Genomic DNA, 19982 nt, shown 5'->3' with positions numbered 1-19982 from the left:
TGTCAGTATTATCGGTCGTTATGTTTCTTATTTTCTTCTTTTATGACCTTGGCACGTGCCGTCTTTGCTTGTATGACCTCTCTCTGACATTCTCTGTGACGGCATATTAACACTTTCATTCTCAGACTGAATACGTGAACCGATTGACTTTTTACTTGTATATGTTGACAAAACCTGTTTCAGGACGGGAAAGGAAACACCTGATTTCAAGTCTTGAGTTTAAACCCAAAATGCTTTGCATTGACCGTTCCAAGGCGGTGATCCCAGCTTAATTCTTATATGTGTTTATGTTGTTTTGTATTGTGCTGTTTTGTACTGTTTTGGCAATTGGTCACTTGCCTTAAATAAAGGACCAACTAATTGTTTATAATGAGAATGCAATACTGCCCCAGCAGCAGGAGTTTCACTTCTTAATATTGTGCACAGTTTCAAGAATTGACTGTATAGCTATGCTTGAAGACAAAGCAGATGAGCTCGTGTTCTTATACGGAAAGCCTCTCGCTAACGATTCATTTAAACCTGTTCCCGCATGTTCACGCAAAGCCGCAGAATCGGACATCTGTGAAGCATTGAGTTTTATTTTGTTATCTATTGTTATCAATCGAGAATGAATATTCTATTGCACAAGCCTTTTCATCGATAATGTTATGTAAAACGGAGTATGAATAACTATTTGGTTTAGATTAACAACCTTATCTCTATTTATTTCATCAATAACGAAACACACGTCAGTGATCTGAATGTCATCATCTTCAGCCGTACAACCACTTTCATCATTCATTGTAATATGATACCCATTCCCAGCTATAATAATAGAGTTACCTTGCTATGCTGACTGACCCATCCCCTCAGGCTTATTCAACAGGCAGATGGGCAGCCTCAGCAGAATTGTCAATTTCATGAGAAATACATTTGGGCGGATGAACTGTTTTAACCAAAACACTAAGCTCCATTTTGCTGTCTTGTCCAGTTCTACATGTTTCATCGTTGAAATATTGTTTAACAGTCCCTTCAATTACTTTGGGAACATCAGTCTCTCTTCAAACCATATCCGAACTCCGAAGAAGATGGTTGCATCACTACTATTGGCTCAGACCCTGCTCATTGCGATTGTTCCATCGGAACAGCTTTCATATTATCAGCCATTAAATTGTGTTCATGTTCATTATCACTATTAAACTCTTCATTCACTGTTAAAATAAAATTATCGTCAAAGTTTTCTTTACATGGAGTACTGACTACTGGAATCAATCTGTTTGAAGCAACCGCATCTATTTTTTCTAGATAGCTCTTTTCTGCTGAAAACAAATAACTCATTGTTGTGCCGCTGTCATTTTCAAAGCCGCTATGGCCTGGAACAATAGATTTTTGATTGCTGTCAACTGATTGTCCTATCGGTGGTTTTGAGGCTGAAATTGAGAATAAATAAAACAATTTATGATCATTCAGCTACAACCGCGAAAAAGATGTTTGAATCGGTTTTAAGCAAAACCCTTAGTGTCGACATGATTTTTTTTTGCCATGCTACGTATTTCACACTACATACAAACATGTATGAGTAGTGACATTATATAGAAAACTACGTAAGAATGGTGTTGTGAGAACTCATAGTTTATGATCTGGTTATCTGGAGTCATATCACAAAAGAGTTGCTGTCTCGTGTGCAATGCTGCTTGACACAGCCAACATGGCTGATACATGTTCCCAGAAAAACATATTTAAGTGATATTCCATGTATTATATACTTTTTTTGCATATTACCCGTCAAATAACAAAACATATCACAAAAGACTTTCAGTGCAGTATTTTTTTCTGCCAAACATTTTTCGTTCTAACTGTTGACATAACTCTGTTTGAGTGTTTTCCTGCATTCCACAGTGACTATTCTCTTCTAGTTCTCGTACTTCGGGAAGAAAAGGAAGAATAATGTAATTTTGGATTTATTTACTAAAGTTACTATTTTAAATATGTGTAAAGCTTACATATTACCTGCAAATTTTCACATTTATAGAATGTGATTTTTTCAATAAACTATGAGTATTTTTTTGTAATACAAAGTTCAGCTATCAGATTGCCTGTATTTAAATAGTACTGAAATGCTTTTTACAGGCAAATATAAGAAAACCTGCTTCTCCTGTTCTGGAAGAAAATGCCACATTAAACATTCACAGCGCTTCCTTCCATTTACAGACATTTCAAGACTCAAATGTTGTTTCTTATGCAAAATATGTTTATTTATATTATTTTCCACACTATTACAAATTTAAACACATAGAAAATTTTAGTATGGTGAAAGATCGAATTTTTGACAGGTTAACCTGTCGTGTTTAATAGACAGACAGACAGACAGACAGACAGACAGACAGACAGACAGACAGACAGACAGACAGACAGACAGACAGACAGACAGACAGACAGACAGACAGACAGACAGACAGACAGACAGACAGACAGACAGACAGACGGATAGACAGACGGACGGATGGACAGACGGACGGGACGGCGGGCGGGCTGGTGCTTGAGCAGACAGACAGACAGACCGACAGACAGACAGACAGACGACAGACAGACAGACGACAGACGAACAAGTAGGTATTATCAAGGCGGTACGGAAGTTTTTTGAACAGATATATTTAGAATCGCATTTCTTATAACAAATGCTCATTTGATAAATTAACATAAATTACAAATTTCTGATTTTTCACATGAAACTAGGAATACATGGATTAAATAAACAGATGGGTTGACATAAAATAAACGGCTAATATATTTTATCTTAGCTACAAGTAACAGCGGCATATCAATACATATAAAATGGTATTCATCTTCTAAATCAAAGGCATTACCACGTACACAATAACGTTAATTTCGTTGAATGTTACTCTGATCATATCTGCCAGGTTGGATTCTCAACGGGTGTTCAGAAACACTTGATCTTTCAAAACATAGGCGCAGTCGTTTTGGAAGGCAGTCTAAATATTCTTCATATCCCAAAGAAGGTTTTTAAAACTTAACACATATCCAATACAGAATTGTTATTCATTTTGCCATACCATGCTTGTTGAAAGTTGTCAACAAGTCTACATTTATACTCGCTTAAATATAGATTAGCTTGCACAACGTTTGGGTTTGCAAATACGTAACCGAATCCAAAATTATTTAACATTTGCTTGACATTTGAGACCCAATTTGTATAACTTTTATTACACTCGTTTAAAGCTTGTTTGTAAACAAGTTGAAATACGATGTTTTGATTCTTACAAAGTGTTAAACCAATATTTAAGAAGTTTAACAAACCTGATTACATACAATGGATAACCAACCTTTTTCAATGATCACAGAAATGGTCCATCTGTGAGCGCAGTCGTTTTGCACGAGTTCTTTTATATGCAAATAGGAGTGAAATAAGCAAAATGTGACTATCTATCTACGTAAATGTTTGCCCCACGCCGCCATTTAAGAAAAAAAGTTCGTTCCGCTAGAGTGATACCTTTCGTTCTATGGGAATTCGATTTCCTTACCAGGGATTCAGGATCGACACGAAAAAATAACCTTCAAAATGTTTTAGCAATTATCCCATACATTGTAAGAAACATCTTAACTTAAGGCGCAAAATTACACGTTGGTCTAATGCATACTGTTCTTTTATTTATGATATAATAAATAACAAAATAAAGACAATCAGAACGATAGCAATCACTACTGACATCCTTATACATCGTTTCTGAGACGATAAGGGAAAATACACACAACACAATAACACACAATTTAAACACTCTGATAAAAAATTACACCAACGTCATAAATCTGTAAATGCTCTATCATATTGAATCGCTTGTTGAATCTGCCTCCCCCCCCCCCCCCCACCCTCCATACCAAAGTTGCAAACAAAATATCATTTTGCAAAACAACAAGCGTATCATTTTGAATAGTGTAAAACATAAATTAGAGAAAATAGTAAGTCTTATAGTTATCCAAAGGCAAAAAAGAAAACATTTGCGTGCATATTTCTGATAAACAGCTTGAAATAATGGTTAAATAGTTCAGTCCAACTCAATTTAATTATAAAATAGCTCGCAATGCACTTTTTAATAAATTGAGCACTGTCCGATTATATAAGACTCGCAATAACTATCTCTATCGTTTTTATGTTTGGTATTAAAAAAGAACATGACGATAAGTAGTTTAAAATAAAATGACCAGTTGTTACTTATTGACAAATAAAAATATGATGAGAACTTGAATTCGAAAACGTACTGCTTTTTAAGTGTTTATTTGTTACTTTAACAATAATAATAATAATAATAATGTTTAACATTGTTTTATTAATGGATCTTTAAAATAATTATTTATAGACATGCTTGTTTATTATGTGTTTTAAAAAAAAAGTTGTGTAAGTATTAACAAAATAATTTTTAAAACATAAATTATTGTAAAGAAAATAATTATAGTTCATCGACGTGTTATAAATGTCCATGATTTCTTAAAACATGAACAACAATAACAATAAACAAATAGTACTTACCACAGAACTTCGTGTTAAAATCTCAACTGTACTTGTCAGTGTTATGTCGCAAAACCTCGTTAAACCCTGTGTCTTCGATGTCACTAAATCAACGGACCAAGGAAAACACTGCACAAAAGGATATGATCTGTTTTCATATAAAGTGTGCATATCTTTAAGATTGTTACATTTTCTCGTCAGCCATGAAACCCCCATTAAGGTTTTAGCCCATTTACGTCGTTCCTATCAATTATCAATGGCGGGTGTAGCCAAAGGGGAACTTAATTATAGCTATACCCACTCAGCTATACGATGTGCACACATGGGTCGTCGGTCATGTCAGGCATGTGAAGATTGAAGCTTCATCGTCCCTCAGATAATTTAAAGAAAAAAACGACAACAGAAAAAGTTCCCAATTGGAATAATGTGTATTGTGCACGATTGATGCCATTCTATTGCTTAATGTTCAAGTGTCAAACAGGTGTTATGATGCAGCTTGTCTGAATTCAAACTTCGTAATTCGCCATGTCATTTTAAAATAACTTACCAAGACTGTTCCTCATATAGAGGCGGATTATCGCTCTAAAGACATGTGCCCAAAGATGAATATCTTACTAAATTTTGTCGCCATAGACTTGAACAATATTTATGCAAAAGCATGCCACTTTCTACAATCATATGAAGATAAGTTAATATTAATTTATTTTACATTGAGGCACCATACACTACTTTGGAAAAACAATCCGAACCCAATATAGATACTATCGATTAGTATCTATAACTCATAAATGTTCAATGTAATAGCTTTTAGCTTTTTGTCTTTGACTTAAGATTTACGAGTTTGGCATACGCCTACTGTTAAAATAAGTTCTTTTTACGTATTTGAAGTTATTTCTGGTAATAAAGCAGTGCAACAAATAAAATATTTTGTGTCACCTAGTATTCATGCAATTTTACTCACATTTTTAAACACACTAATAAGGGGAAACAACTTGCGCATACACAAAATAGGTCGGTACTTCCGTTAAAAACTATGCAAGTGAAAAACAGATCAGTAACTATTTATGAACAAAAACTAATCTCAAATAATCGTCGATATAGATATGACCATCTTATCTTTATTGTGTACAACGTTATTTTAGTCATGTAATAAATAACTAAGTCTAATTTACTTTCAACCCATATGCACGTTGTATTCGGATAGTTTCATGTCCGAAACCTTCATTTTATATGTGTATTGTTGCCACTCATTGTTGGCACAAGGTAGCCGTACATTACTCGTGATATAAGTTTGATGAAAATTAACAGAACAATTAATTCGTGCATATATTTGTTCATTTTTTGAAAAGAAGGCAAAGTTGGTGGCAGTGTTATTTCTTCATGGCTCGGATTTATTTCCAAATCTCCACATTCATTTCAAGAGTATAAAAAAACGGTGGTTTTTAGAAATAACCTTTTAAATATTTATTTAAGTAAAAACAAAGAACACGAAGGTCTTAGAAACGGAGTTTTGTTCATTTGAGTTTTAAATTCAAGTGAATAAAGCATGTATGATACGTGAATTGTTGGTTTCCCAACATGAACTATTTTGGTCCGTTCTATAAAATAATGAAAGAAATATGAAAATAAAGTAGTTATAACTTAATACTGTGAATTTTATCAAACCCTATGCGTTTCTGCCTTCTGGTTCGATCGTTTAGTCAATGTTCGATGACAAGATTTCCAAAATGCAGGTCAGAGATCTTGAAACTAATATATGATGTACAAACGGTATATGATGAAAAAATGGTATCTGGTATTGATATCATAGTACCTAGTATTCGTGTTATTTATGCGAATGTATTGTAAGCGCGAAGTATTACTTAGTAATTGATATACATGACTTTCATTATTCTTAGATTTAAGTAATAAGGGTCCAAAAAAACATGCCTTCAAAAATTATATTTCACCTCACATGGAAATGTGTGAATGAACAACGTGTACGATATACAAATCATTAAATTCCTCGGTTTCAGATAAGACTGATTGATGCCATTCTATTGCTTAATGTTCAAGTGTCAAACATGTGTTAAGATGCAGCTTCTCTGAATTCAATCTTCGTAATTCGCCATGTCATTTTAAAATAACTTACCAAGACTGTTCCTCATATAGAGGCGGATTATCGCTCTAAAGACATGTGCCCAAAGATGAATATCTTACTAAATTTTGTCGCCATAGACTTGAACAATATTTATGCAAAAGCATGCCACTTTCTACAATCATATGAAGATAAGTTAATATTAATTTATTTTACATTGAGGCACCATACACTACTTTGGAAAAACAATCCGAACCCAATATAGATACTATCGATTAGTATCTATAACTCATAAATGTTCAATGTAATAGCTTTTAGCTTTTTGTCTTTGACTTAAGATTTACGAGTTTGGCATACGCCTACTGTTAAAATAAGTTCTTTTTACGTATTTGAAGTTATTTCTGGTTATAAAGCAGTGCAACAAATAAAATATTTTGTGTCACCTAGTATTCATGCAATTTTACTCACATGTCTTTGGTTATATTTTTAAACACACTTATAAGGGGAAACAACTTGTGCATACACAAATAGGTTGGTACTTCCGTTAAAAACTATGCAAGTGAAAAACAGATCAGTAACTATTTATGAACAAAAACTAATCTCAAATAATCGTCGATATAGATATGACCATCTTATCTTTATTGTGTACAACGTTATTTTAGTCATGTAATAAATAACTAAGTCTAATTTACTTTCAACCCATATGCACGTTGTATTCGGATAGTTTCACGTCCGAAACCTTCATTTAATATGTGTATTGTTGCCACTCATTGTTGGCACAAGGTAGCCGTACATTACTCGTGATATAAGTTTGATGAAAATTAACAGTACAATTAATTCGTGCATATATTTGTTCATTTTTTTAAAAGAAGGCAAAGTTGGTGGCAGTGTTATTTCTTCATGACTCGGATTTATTTCCAAATCTCCACATTCATTTCAAGAGTATAAAAAACGGTGGTTTTTAGAATTAACCTTTTAAATATTTATTTAAGTAAAAACAAAGAACACGAAGGTCTTAGAAACGGAGTTTTGTTCATTTGAGTTTTAAATTCAAGTGAATAAAGCATGTATGATACGTGAATTGTTGGTTTCCCAACATGAACTACTTTGGTCCGTTCTATAAAATAATGAAAGAAATATGAAAATAAAGTAGTTATAACTTAATACTGTGAATTTTATCTAACCCTATGCGTTTCTGCCTTCTGGTTCGATCGTTTAGTCAATGTTCGATGACAAGATTTCCAAAATGCAGGTCAGAGATCTTGAAACTGATATATGATGTACAAACGGTATATGATGAAAAAATGGTATCTGGTATTGATATCATAGTACCTAGTATTCGTGTTATTTATGCGAATGTATTGTAAGCGCGAAGTATTACTTAGTAATTGATATACGTAACTTTCATTATTCTTAGATTTAAGTAATAAGGGTCCAAAAAAACATGCCTTCAAAAATTCTTTTTCACCTCACATGGAAATGTCTGAATGAACAACGTGTACGATATACAAATCATTAAATTCCTCGGTTTCAGATAAGACTGATTGATGCCATTCTATTGCTTAATGTTCAAGTGTCAAACATGTGTTAAGATGCAGCTTCTCTGAATTCAAACTTCGTAATGCGCCATGTCATTTTAAAATAACTTACCAAGACTGTTCCTCATATAGCGACGGGTTATCGCTCTAAAGACATGCGCCCAAAGATGAATATCTTACTAAATTTTGTCGCCATGAGCTCGAACAATATTTATGCAAAAGCATGCCACTTTCTACAATCATATGAAGATAAGTTAATATTAATTTATTTTACATTGAGGCACCATACACTACATCGGAAAAACACTTCGAACCCAATGAAGATACTGTCGATAAGTATCTATAACTCATAAATATTCAATGTGATAGCTTTTAGCGCTTTGTCTTTGACTTAAGATTAACGAATTTGGCATAAGCCTACTGTTAAAATAAGTTCTTTTTACGTATTTGAAGTTATCTACATCTACATCTACATCATACGTCGGCGAAATCACACTTGGTAATTACGCGACGGGTGGTGCTATGTCAAGAGAAAGATATTAAATGATAGGATAGATAGAAGAGATTTGATAGTTAAAAGTATAGAGATAGTAAAAGGTTTTGCCAGCTTCGTTTTCTCCTCTTCAACCCAGACCTCTCCGGTTATGGTGGCCGCGGCCGGCACTGCAATGGGAATCAATAGGGGTTACTTGAAGCTGGGCACCTAACAGTGATTAGAAGGTGAGTGAGGAAAGCCCTGCTTGAAGGATACCAAGTCAGGGGCCTCTGCGACTAACGCAGGGAGGTGGTTCTAAACGGATATGGTTCGTGGAAAGAATGAGTTCTTGTGGTAAGATGTGGATGTAGACGGCTGGTGGTACTTCGTGTTATGGTACTTAGGGCGACTTGGGGCTTGTACAAGGTATTGGATGGCTGGGATATCCACCAGGTCATTGATGATTTTGTACAGCATGGTGAGTTGCGCTTTGGTCCGTCGTGACTCAAGCGTCTCTCACCCCAAGTGCTCGATCATGGAGGATACGCTGCTGGTGTTGTGGTATCGGTTGGTCACATATCTAGCAGCCCTCCTATGTACCATCTCAAGCTTGTAAACCAGGTCCTTTGTAAATGTGTTCCACACTGTGGAGCAATACTCAAGGCCTGGCCGAACAAGAGAGGTGTATGCCGTGGTCTTGACCTTCTCATTGCTGACGCGTAGGTTGCGCTGGAGGAAGCCGAGTGTACTGTGTCCCTTTTTCGCCGTGATGTCCACATGGTGGTTCCATGAAAGGTTTTGGGACAAGGTTACTCCCAGGTACTTGGTAGTCGAGTCAGTCTCAAGGATTTGGTCTTTCAGGGGGTAACGGCACATGATTGGGTTCCTCTTTCTGTGGACACGGAGAATGCTACACTTCTCTGGGAGAAAGTCCATACCCCATTGTTTCTCCCATTCGGCTAGCTTTATCAGGTCGTTTTGTAGGATCAGGCAGTCTTCTTCCGAGTTGATTTCCCGGTAAACCAAACAGTCATCTGTGAATAGCCTTACTCTGGATGTGACATGTAGTGGCAAGTCGTTGATGAAGACAAGAAATAAGATGGGCCCGAGGACGCTTCCCTGAGGGACTCCGCTAACGACGGTTGCTGGCTTGGATGTTGCTCCATCAACGACTACCCTCTGCATGCGATCTGTCAGAAAGGCTTCAGTCCACTTCAAGGTGTTACCCCCGATGCCATAGTGGTTGAGTTTGGTGAGCAGGCGACTGTGCGGGACCCGATCGAAGGCCTTGCTAAAATCAAGTACAGCAAGGTCATGTTGTTTATGGCGGGCCATGGAATGGACGAGCTCATTGGTCAGCGTCAGTAGCTGGGTTTCGCAGCTCCGTCTTCTCCTGAAACCGTGTTGACAGTCCGTGAGGATGGCATGTCTATCAAGGTGACCCATTATGTTGCTTACAATAATGTGCTCCAGTATCTTACATGCTATGCATGTCAGTGAAACCGGCCTGTAGTTGCTGGCTTTAAACCTTTCCCCTTTCTTGAAAATTGCCGACACATTGGCTATCTTCCACACATCTGGTATACTGCCATTTGATAGGCACTTACTGTATATAATGTTCAGAAAAGGAGCACACTGGTTTGCCATTTCTTTGTAGATGCGTGCAGGAATTAAGTCCGGACCGGCCGCTTTCTGTACATTAAGTTTCCTGAGAAGGGCACGTATACCTTCTTTGGTTATGTTTATGTCTGGCATGTTGGTGATGGTTCGCCCTCAGGTGTTGGGATGCTGGAACTGTCCTCCTTGGTGAATACCGAGTACAGGGCCGTACCTTGTAAATTTTGACTGGGGGGCCAAACCGGGAGGGTGCGGGAGGGGTTGCCCCTCCCGAATATATTTTTTTATTAGGCACTGTTCAAGGTGAATTTTAAAGTAACATTACTATTCAAAATCAACGAAAAATTCGTACAATTGTTCGTAAAATAAACTTAACCAATTAAAACTCAGTGTTCCTTATGGCAATTGTCGAAATTTCAACGCCAGATGTGGTCTGATAAAATAGATGTTTGTAGATACAAAATGCTCGTTTTTATTATTGTTTATTATACTAACACGGTGTTCGTGTGTCGTATGAATAGATATATTCGCGGGAATTAATTGTGGCCACGAATAAATAAAAACGAGCATTTTGTATCTACAAAAATCTAAGTAATCATATCACATCTAGCGTTGAAATTTTGGCTATTGCTATAAGGAACACTGATTGTTAAGGTGTTAACTTTATTTAACGAAAAACTTTACGAAATTTACGTTGATTTTGAGCGTTATAGTGACTTTAATGCATATAGAAACATTATTTTGTGCAATAAATTTATGGATATATAACAAGTAAATCAGCACCTTTCTAAAGTCTAAAGCTATAACCATTAGGGGCCGTCCATAAAGTATGTCATGCTCCAGTTGGGGGAGGGTGAGTAAGAAAGTGTGACAGTTTGTGACATGGGAGAGGGGTGTAAGGCCATGTGTGATGTCACACATTTATTTAAAAACAATTTGTCTAATTTATTTATTATTTCTTTAGTAGAATATTATGGATAAATATTCATACTGCCCATCATAACAACCCTACAGTCATTAAAGCCTGTAATGTCTTAGTTCTTTTAAGTGAAATTTTAATACGGTTTAATAGTGAATTGTGTTTTAGATTAAATTTGAATTAGGTATTAATTTTTTTTTAAATGTTCGAAAGTGTGAGTTTGTGACGTACTTTAGGGGGGAGGGTCCAAGATTTTGTAACAGTTAATGACATGGGGGGGGGGGGGGTAAAAATGGTAAAAAAAAGCATGACATGCTTTATCGACGGCCCTGTGGTGTGAAAATCACACACATGTTTAATCAAAGATTTCAGAAATGTATGACACTTTATAAAGAAAGAAAAGCAACCTTTGAAACTAAAAAACCTTTATTATAATATGTAACATAAAGTATGACTTCAGAGGAGGTTTGATTGCAAAGAGAAAATACCACTATGCTTACATGTCAGTGACTGACATATAACCATAGTAGTATTTTCTTTTTGAACTCAAATCTCCTCGAAAGTTTCAAAGTAAATTCATAATAAAATGTTTATCATCTACAACAAAGTTTTCACTGAAATGTATAATAAGGTATGACTCTAGAGGATGTTTGAATTCAAAAGAGAAAACACTATTATCGTTCAGACCTACGACCTTCTGCATCAGTTTCATCCATTCGCTGTTTCTCTTTTCTTGTCCAATCAAAAGACGTGTTACACCAACCATCAAAAGATGAAGCATTGAGCACAATAGGTAATTGACAAATCGGGGATGTGTGTACAAGGTGATAAGAAAACATTATAAGTCTGTGGCTTATCTCCACTGGCGAGTAGATAAGTGCTAATCCTCTTTCGTATCAGTATTGTGGGGAATTGTACTGTGAGCCATTTCATGTGAGAAAAATTTGCAGAAGGCCCATTATTAAAAAATCATAACTCGACAGCCAGCAGGGGGGGAGCCTGGGCCCAGTGCCTAGGTACGGGCCTGGAGTGGTACTGTCGGTTTAGGATGTTGGCTTATTTCTGTTATTTCTGGTAATAAAGCAGTGCAACAAATAAAATATTTTGTGTCACCTAGTATTCATGCAATTTTACCCACATGTCTTTGGTTATATTTTTTAAACACACCAATAAGGGGGAACAACTTGCGCATACACAAAATAGGTCGGTACTTCCGTTAAAACCTATGCAAGTGAAAAACAGATAAGTAACTATTTATGAACAAAAACTTATCTCAAATAATCGTCGATATAGATATGACCATCTTATCTTTATTGTGTACAGCGTTATTTTAGTCGTGTAATAAATAATTAAGTCAAACTTACTTTCAAACCATATGCACGTTGTATTCGGATAGTTCCAAGTCCGAAACCTTCATTTAATATGTGTATTGTTGCCACTCATTGTTGGCACAAGGTAGCCGTACATTACTTGTGATATAAGTTTGATGAAAATTAACAGTTTATTTAATTCGTGCATATATTTGTTCATTTTTTGAAAAGAAAGCAAAGTTGGTGGCAGTGTTATTTCTTCATGGCTCGGATTTATTTCCTAATCTCCACATTGATTTCAAGAGTATAAAAACGGTGGTTTTTAGAATTAACCTTTTAAATATTTATTTAAATAAAAACAAAGAACACGAAGGTCTTAGAAACGGAGTTTTGTTCATTTGAGTTTAAAATTCAAGTGAATAAAGCATGTATCATACGTGAATTGTTGGTTTCCCAACATGAACTATTTTGGTGCGTTCTATTAAATAATGAAAGAAATATGAAAATAAAGTAGTTATGACTTAATACTGTGTTTTTGGTCTAACCCTATGCGTTTCTGCCTTCAGGTTCGATCGTTTAGTCAATGTTCGATGACAAGATTTCCAAAATACAGATCAGAGATCTTGAAACTGATATATGGAGAACAGAAAGTTCTTATTCAGCAATCGAGTCGTTGACACCTGGAACTCGTTACCAAACAGCGTTATTACAGCTACATCTATAAAGTCATTTGAGGAAAGACTTGATAAATACTGGAAAAACCAAGAAATTGTTTACAACTTTGAAGCTAAAATCTCGACCGGAAGAGATAAAGAAAAAAAAAAGAGCTTGAGTCAGAGGCTGAGGGCTTTCTTCATCTAAGGTAATGGTGTACACACGGTATATATGATGAAAAAATGGTATCTGCCCAACAAACATGCATATATGGGTCCCATATGGGCTAAATCCGGGCAAGCCCATATGGGTTTTCCCATACAGTGCCCATATGGGACCCATGTACTTTATATGTCCAATTAAACTACCCAAATGTATATGGGCTTGATATATGGTGCCCATTTGGAACCCATATTACATGAACCAGTGATTTTTTTTGCTCAAAACTACAGCCGATTTTCGGCTGCTTCCCAATCACAAAAATCCACGTTTTTTCCCAAAAAACTGACAAAAATTACCCAACAATTAAAAGCCCCATTTCCAAAAAAAAAAAAAAAATATTTTTTTTTTTAAAGAAAGAAGTCTCTTATGACTTAATAATGATTTCTTAACTCTAGATCTCAACATTATTTTTTTAAACTTCCTACAAAATATATAACTTTAATTTAGTATTTTTTGTAAATAAATCATTCCTAAATTTGCCACTTTGATTGATTTAAAAAATCCCAATATGACCAGACTCCTTTTCTAGAAAACACCCTGAACATGCACTAAAAAAACAATATCGATTCTGATACTTATAATCCTATTTATAATGCTTATTTTTTCCCAATTTCATGGTTTATCGCGCATTTTTTCCCAATTTCACGGTTTATCGCGCTTATTTTCCCAATTCAAATGGCACAGGCTGTAACAAATTAAAGCAAAAAAAAAAACACTGTGAACAGTACTGTAAGGGTCGTAATAAAGCATGTGTTAAATGAAAGATGGATTGTTTTGATTTTTTTAATAAAAAGCTTTTTGTGGTGTCTCGATTGCATTAAAAGAGGTAGTTAATGATAATATTACAAAAATGTATATACTGAAATCGACATTTAAAAAAAAAAGTTTATTAAAAAAAACATGCTTCCGCGCGAAAGTTCTGTCTGTACGCTTTTTCTAAAAGGTTCTTGGAAATTGGGTGTCTGTTGGAGAAAATTGTCAGTGAAATTGCGAAACAAGTAAGCTTTGTGAACGTATTTACAGATATGTTTTCTAACAAATTTCTGGCACCATGTCTCTTTTTTAGAAAAATAAATATCTAAAGGGCTGTCCAATTGTAATTGCAGTTGTTAGAGCGTTGAAATGTATATGTCACATATTTTCGCAATAATCGATTGAATTTTATATTCAAGTCAGAAATTTCAACATTGCTTCGCAATGGCGGACAAACGAAAAGCTGATTATTTGGTATCCGTACAGAAAAGTTCGTTCTAATGTCGAAGGTTATATATCTGCAATCTACCAAGGTAGTGATCCGGATGAAATGCCTCACACTGAAATGCCTCACACTTTTGTAAAAAAATTGGGAGAGTTTTATTCTAATTTGTCCGAATTAACAGACTGTACTGATACTGACGAACGTGAAGAAACACAGCTTTCAGTTGATAATAAAAGTTCTTCATTTTTTCTTCAAGATGATCAATATCATCAATATCTTTCAGTGCAAGACTCTCAGTCGTCTGTTGATGTAGACTCTTTTTCCGAAAACCCTCCTTACTTGTCAGATAGTGACCGTGATATTGATGATGACGTAGAAATTGATCATTCTTTGGAAGATGACCTACGAACTTTGGCAACCTCTAACAGATTAACACATACTGCTTTACGGGAGCTATTGTGTTTACTTCGTAAGTATCACCCGTTGTTGCCTAAAGATCCAAAGACACTGTTAAAAACTGACACAGGGTGTGAAATGGTTGAAGTTGAAAGTGGTTTTTATTATCATTTTGGCTTTGCCATGAACATACACGCCGCTTTTATTGGAAAAAATGCGCTTTGTTCAACAAACCCGATAACCATTTTATATAAGCACCGAAAAGATCTTTAATACCCAAAAAGAACTCAATAAAAATCGATACAAACCGATGTAAAAATAATATTCGTAACTTGATTTTGTAATTCGTATTAATATTAAATTTGACATTTTTAACAAAAATAAGACTGACTAAATACACAATATTTAAGGCATTATCACTCCTTTTTTCACCCAAAAGCTTCCACCAAGTAAAATGACAGCCAGTGTATTTCATGTGGTATCGTTTGATGGGAAGGACTCTGTGGCAATAGTGCCACATATTTGGTTACATGAAAATGGATGTTGGTGGCCCCCATATAAAGGCCTTAAATGGCTCCAGATAGCCGTAGAGAAAGAGGAAATGCCTTCGGAAAATTGGACACAGCACAGTTGCCCAGTTCTTTATACAGGTTAACAGTTACGTTACAGTATATCTGATTTAATTCATATAAAAGTTTTACAACATTTAAATAACTCTTAAAAAATATGTTTTGGAAGGTTCAAAAGTTATTTGAATAAAATTATCAGGGATTTCAGTATTTTTTTTTAAAGCAGCGAGACAAAATACTGAAGTAACTTGAAATGTTCCAAAACAATTTAAGGTTTTGTAATAGCTTTATATTTATCATGACAATGAATAAAACATTTTCACAAAAGCTTTATTATTTCCATAAAAGACCAATTGAATTTTCTGGTCCTTTTTCAAGTTGGATTGTGGAAAACAAATGTGTCAAAATAATGCAAGGCTTATTTTTTGCATGAGTCAGAAATCAGGAAATTGTAACTTGCTTGCATCAAAAAGCAGGATTCTGCTTCAATTGAAATCACTGAGTATGTAACATGTATTCTGAATATATTTTCTAGGCTCCTTTATGGAGGCAGTAAAGAGAGTAAGGAAAGCGAAGAGACGTCAGATCTTCAGTCATGTGAAGAAAACATCCCAGCCAAAAGATGTAAGAAAATGTTTCTCTACTCGCTAAACCAATTAACCACTAGTTAGTACAGAAGGCGTGCACAGATAGATGATATGCTACTGAATTCCTGGCTTACTTTGCTTTCTGACACATGTCTTTTCTCATGTCAATTTTGATTTTCTCACTAAAAACTATTTAGGATTTCTCACATTCAATTTTTTTAGGCGGACAGTATATAATAGGGCTGTCACGATACATTCGAATATTCGATTTACAAGAATACGGCTGTGGACGAATCGTTTTTGTTATTCGCCAACTCCTGAACCGAATATTTGACGAATACAAACGTTTCGAGTTTGAAATTTAATCATCTTATCTAACCTCACACATGAAGGTTCATACAATAAACCCCTATATTTAAATGTTCTTCTCCTTATTACGGCGTTTTTCATCATGTTTACCCCACCCACTATGTTACACAGTGAGATTATCAACAATAATGGCGGGCACCGGTTTAATATCTAAGACATGGAATTGAAAAATCTTTCGATGGTTGTTTAATGTTTATATAGCTAAATACAAGTGCTTTGGTGCTCAACATTCACACAGAGGATTAGCAGATGGAATTTCTTTTCTGTTTATATTTACAACAATGATTGTGCAACTTATCAACAAACATGGAGCCTAGCAAAGGGAATGCTATTGATATCGATGACCCGCCTGCCAAATACACGTCGTTTGTCTGGCGCTACTTTGGTTTCCTTAACTGTTCTACTCCAAGATTTTATTAGTACTAGTCATATTTTCAAAACTGTGTTCAAAGATTAAGCAGTTATATTCAGTGTTTTGTTTTTTCAAAGTGTTATATTTCATATTTTCAGTATGCAATGATACTCAATTAATTAAATTGACAAATACTCATAGTTTCATACTATATAATGTCATGTCAAGTTGTCAGTATTAATTTTGTTCATTGAAATTCATATTAGCGAATAAATATTCGTATTCGCCACCCTGAATTCGTGATACGTATCGTATTCGTCACCTAGTGTATTCGTTACAGCCCTAGTATATAATAAGGGTCTATGTGAGCAATTTTAATGTTTCTAAATTCAAAGCTTTTAGCATGACAGTGTAATGATCACAACGTGATAATGTGACAGTATGACAAATGATTTGTTTATTAAAGTAATAAACAATAGATTTTTAGCAAGTAAAGCTTTTATTGTAGTGCGCGACGTAGACTAGCTGAATCTGACAGCAGCTGTGAAGAAGAGGCACTGGAAAGGAAACTGCAGAAGCCACCATTGGCACTGCGAACACCACCACATGCACTGTCGACGCCTCTGCCTTCAGTCCTCACATCACCCACACTGCCAACGCCACCGCCTGCGTTCCTCACATCGAAACCTGAACTATCAAGGCCGCCATCATCCAAGATAGTAAGCCAGACTCAACCGCCTTCGACACCTCTTGTCTCACTGGCCGCTTCCAGTCAAGGTGCTTACCTAAGCAGGCGTCAGGAAGGTAAACAATTCAATAAAATTCTATCCTGTTTTTATTATTTTATTTCTTAATCTGATAAAAATACAGCATGTGAATTTGTGATTCTAGTATTAAATAGGGATGGCAACGGTTAATCGGTTAACCGGTTATCCGTTTCTTAAGGAGGTTAACCGGTTACATAATTAATATTCGGTTACTCTTGCAGAAAACACAATATTTGGTTGAAACGCAATAAATGCTCAAATCATTTGTTTTGTTTTGCTTCATTTCACTGTATTGGCTCATTCGCTTATCTAATCGCAAAATTATCGGCAATCACCACCCCGTGATGCTCCCATGTGGATCAAAAGCGATTACAGTTGTAAACCATCGGCACGTAATTCTTAAAAAATATTAGTTATTAAAGCACAACATAATTCAAATTCTGCACTAGCTTTTATTGATCAAGGTGTAGAACGATAATTATGTGTAAATGACATGAAGGTAATATTACAACAAAGAAATATCACAGTTCGGCGACGAGCATGTAAAAAATGTCAGAAATGACTTTCGGAAATAACTGTCAAAAATGACTAAGCATAAGATTCAAAATGTATAATATTAAATTTAGAACTTGAATTTGAATTCCCAATTTAAAGGACCAACACAACAGAGTTTATTTGCATATACATGTAATTGTTTATAAACGTATATGTTTTTTCGGATTTTTTTTGTTTCATTTACATTTATGTGGTACAACGACAGTCGGTTAACCGCTCGAATATCGAAACAGGTTAACCGGTTACGGATTTGTTTAGGTTTGCCATCCCTAGTATTAAAATATCAGCTCATTATAATGAGGATAATTTTTTTACATTATAGCCAAATGTTAGAAGGGATTTACCTATTGGCAAGTGATTATCAATGTAGTCCTGTAAAACCATAAATTAAGTTCATAAATTACAATTAACATTAAGGATGGACAAACAAAAATATTGTTTTAATGTGGTGCAGCTTATTGATTTGATATTTTGTTTGTGTTCAACAAAAGAAATGGCCCATTCGTTTCAGCGTTAACAGTTGATGTTTTAGTATAGGTATTTAAGTGATTCATTAATCAGAATTTACAAAATACAGCCCCGCAAACAAATGAATTTCATAAATTGTGGATGATAGGTATGTACACCAGCTAACTTAGTCTCTGACACAATATACAACGAGTCCTGTCCTGACAAAATCCCAATAACGCAACTACCACCTTCACCATACCTACTGACGCATAATCAGAGGAACAATTTTGAATGATTTACAAAGCAAATATAAAGGTAAATGCTTTATTAACGCCTTTAGTTGATCAGGTAAAAGTAAGTTAATTGTTTTTTCAGTTTTCTTCTGGACTTGTGATCTAGATATTATATGCAGCTGTACTTATGATATGAACCAAATATTGGTTTTATAAATTTGTTTTTTATGCCCCCGGATCGAAAGATCAGGGGTATATTGTTTTTGGCCAGCCTGTCTGTCTGTCATTCATTCATTGTGTGTGTCCCAAAACGTTTACCTTACTTAAAGTTTTGCAATAACCTTTGCATTATTGAAGATAGCAACTTGATAATTGGCATGCATGTGTATCTCGTGGAGCTGCACATTTTGAGTGGTGAAAGGTCAAGGTCATCCTTCAATGTCAAAGAAATGGCTTCAAAGCGGCGCAATAGGCCTGGGGGAATTGTGTTTCTGACAAACATATCTCTTCTTTATTGATATAGACATATCAATTTTGTTCTTAAATGAATAAAAAAAAAACTTTTTTACAGCACGTGACACAAGAATTGTTACATTGTTGGAGTCTATGAACGACACTCTAAAAGACAACAGGCTTCTAAGACAACTTATGGCCCGGGGCATAGGTGGGGTAGAGGCAGCTGCGCCCACTGAGCTTCCAGAGGAAATCATCTTCCCTTTGAAGACTGTGGATGACTTGGAGGCACTGGAGACAAGATTGGATGACGAAACAACTGCTTTCTGTTGTAAGCATATTTGGAAGGGATACATGTATTATTCATAATGATTTGTAATTTGCCAGGACTTGTTTCAGGTTTTTATCCACATTTATCCAGATTACGCGCATCCCTGATTAAATAGTTATGAAAAATACATTATTGATCACTGAAATGAGAAATGTATGATTCAGAGCTTTTCATCAGGAAATTGGGAAGAGGCCCTAGCCTTTCAAATAGGGAATTTCATGCACGATAACTGCTCATTTTGGGAAGGCCGTGTTTTAAAAAGTTTTTGAAACAGGGTCTTTTTCATTGTGCAGAAGTATTACAAGAAACAGTGTGATGCATTCTTAATCATATTAGAGCTCTTTGCTTTTAATTTGGTAGATGCCCAATATGTCTACTTTAAGTAAAGATTTTTTTTTGTTTTACA

At 35.2% G+C, this 19982-nt stretch overlaps 1 long non-coding RNA gene across 3 annotated transcripts; it reads left to right on the top strand.

The window, feature by feature from the left end:
- Window positions 1-11689: 11689 nt before the first annotated feature.
- On the top strand, window positions 11690-19597 carry LOC127863347 (uncharacterized). 3 transcript variants are annotated; one of them, XR_008041029.1, is made up of 7 exons: window positions 11690-11923; window positions 13007-13302; window positions 14798-14983; window positions 15350-15560; window positions 16015-16103; window positions 17296-17591; window positions 19364-19597. It is a non-coding gene; the product is annotated as an uncharacterized LOC127863347 (long non-coding RNA). The 3 variants fall into 3 exon arrangements; XR_008041030.1 differs by lacking the exon at window positions 11690-11923 and adding an exon at window positions 12323-12376; XR_008041028.1 differs by lacking the exon at window positions 11690-11923 and having other exon boundaries at window positions 12212-13302.
- The last annotated feature ends 385 nt before the right edge of the window (window positions 19598-19982 follow it).

This window comes from Dreissena polymorpha, unplaced genomic scaffold, assembly GCF_020536995.1.
Source record: "Dreissena polymorpha isolate Duluth1 unplaced genomic scaffold, UMN_Dpol_1.0 chrUn005, whole genome shotgun sequence".
NCBI classification, from domain to species: Eukaryota; Metazoa; Mollusca; class Bivalvia; order Myida; family Dreissenidae; genus Dreissena; species Dreissena polymorpha.
Note: the sequence above shows the minus strand (reverse complement) of the source record. Positions and strands in the feature narration are given on the sequence as shown.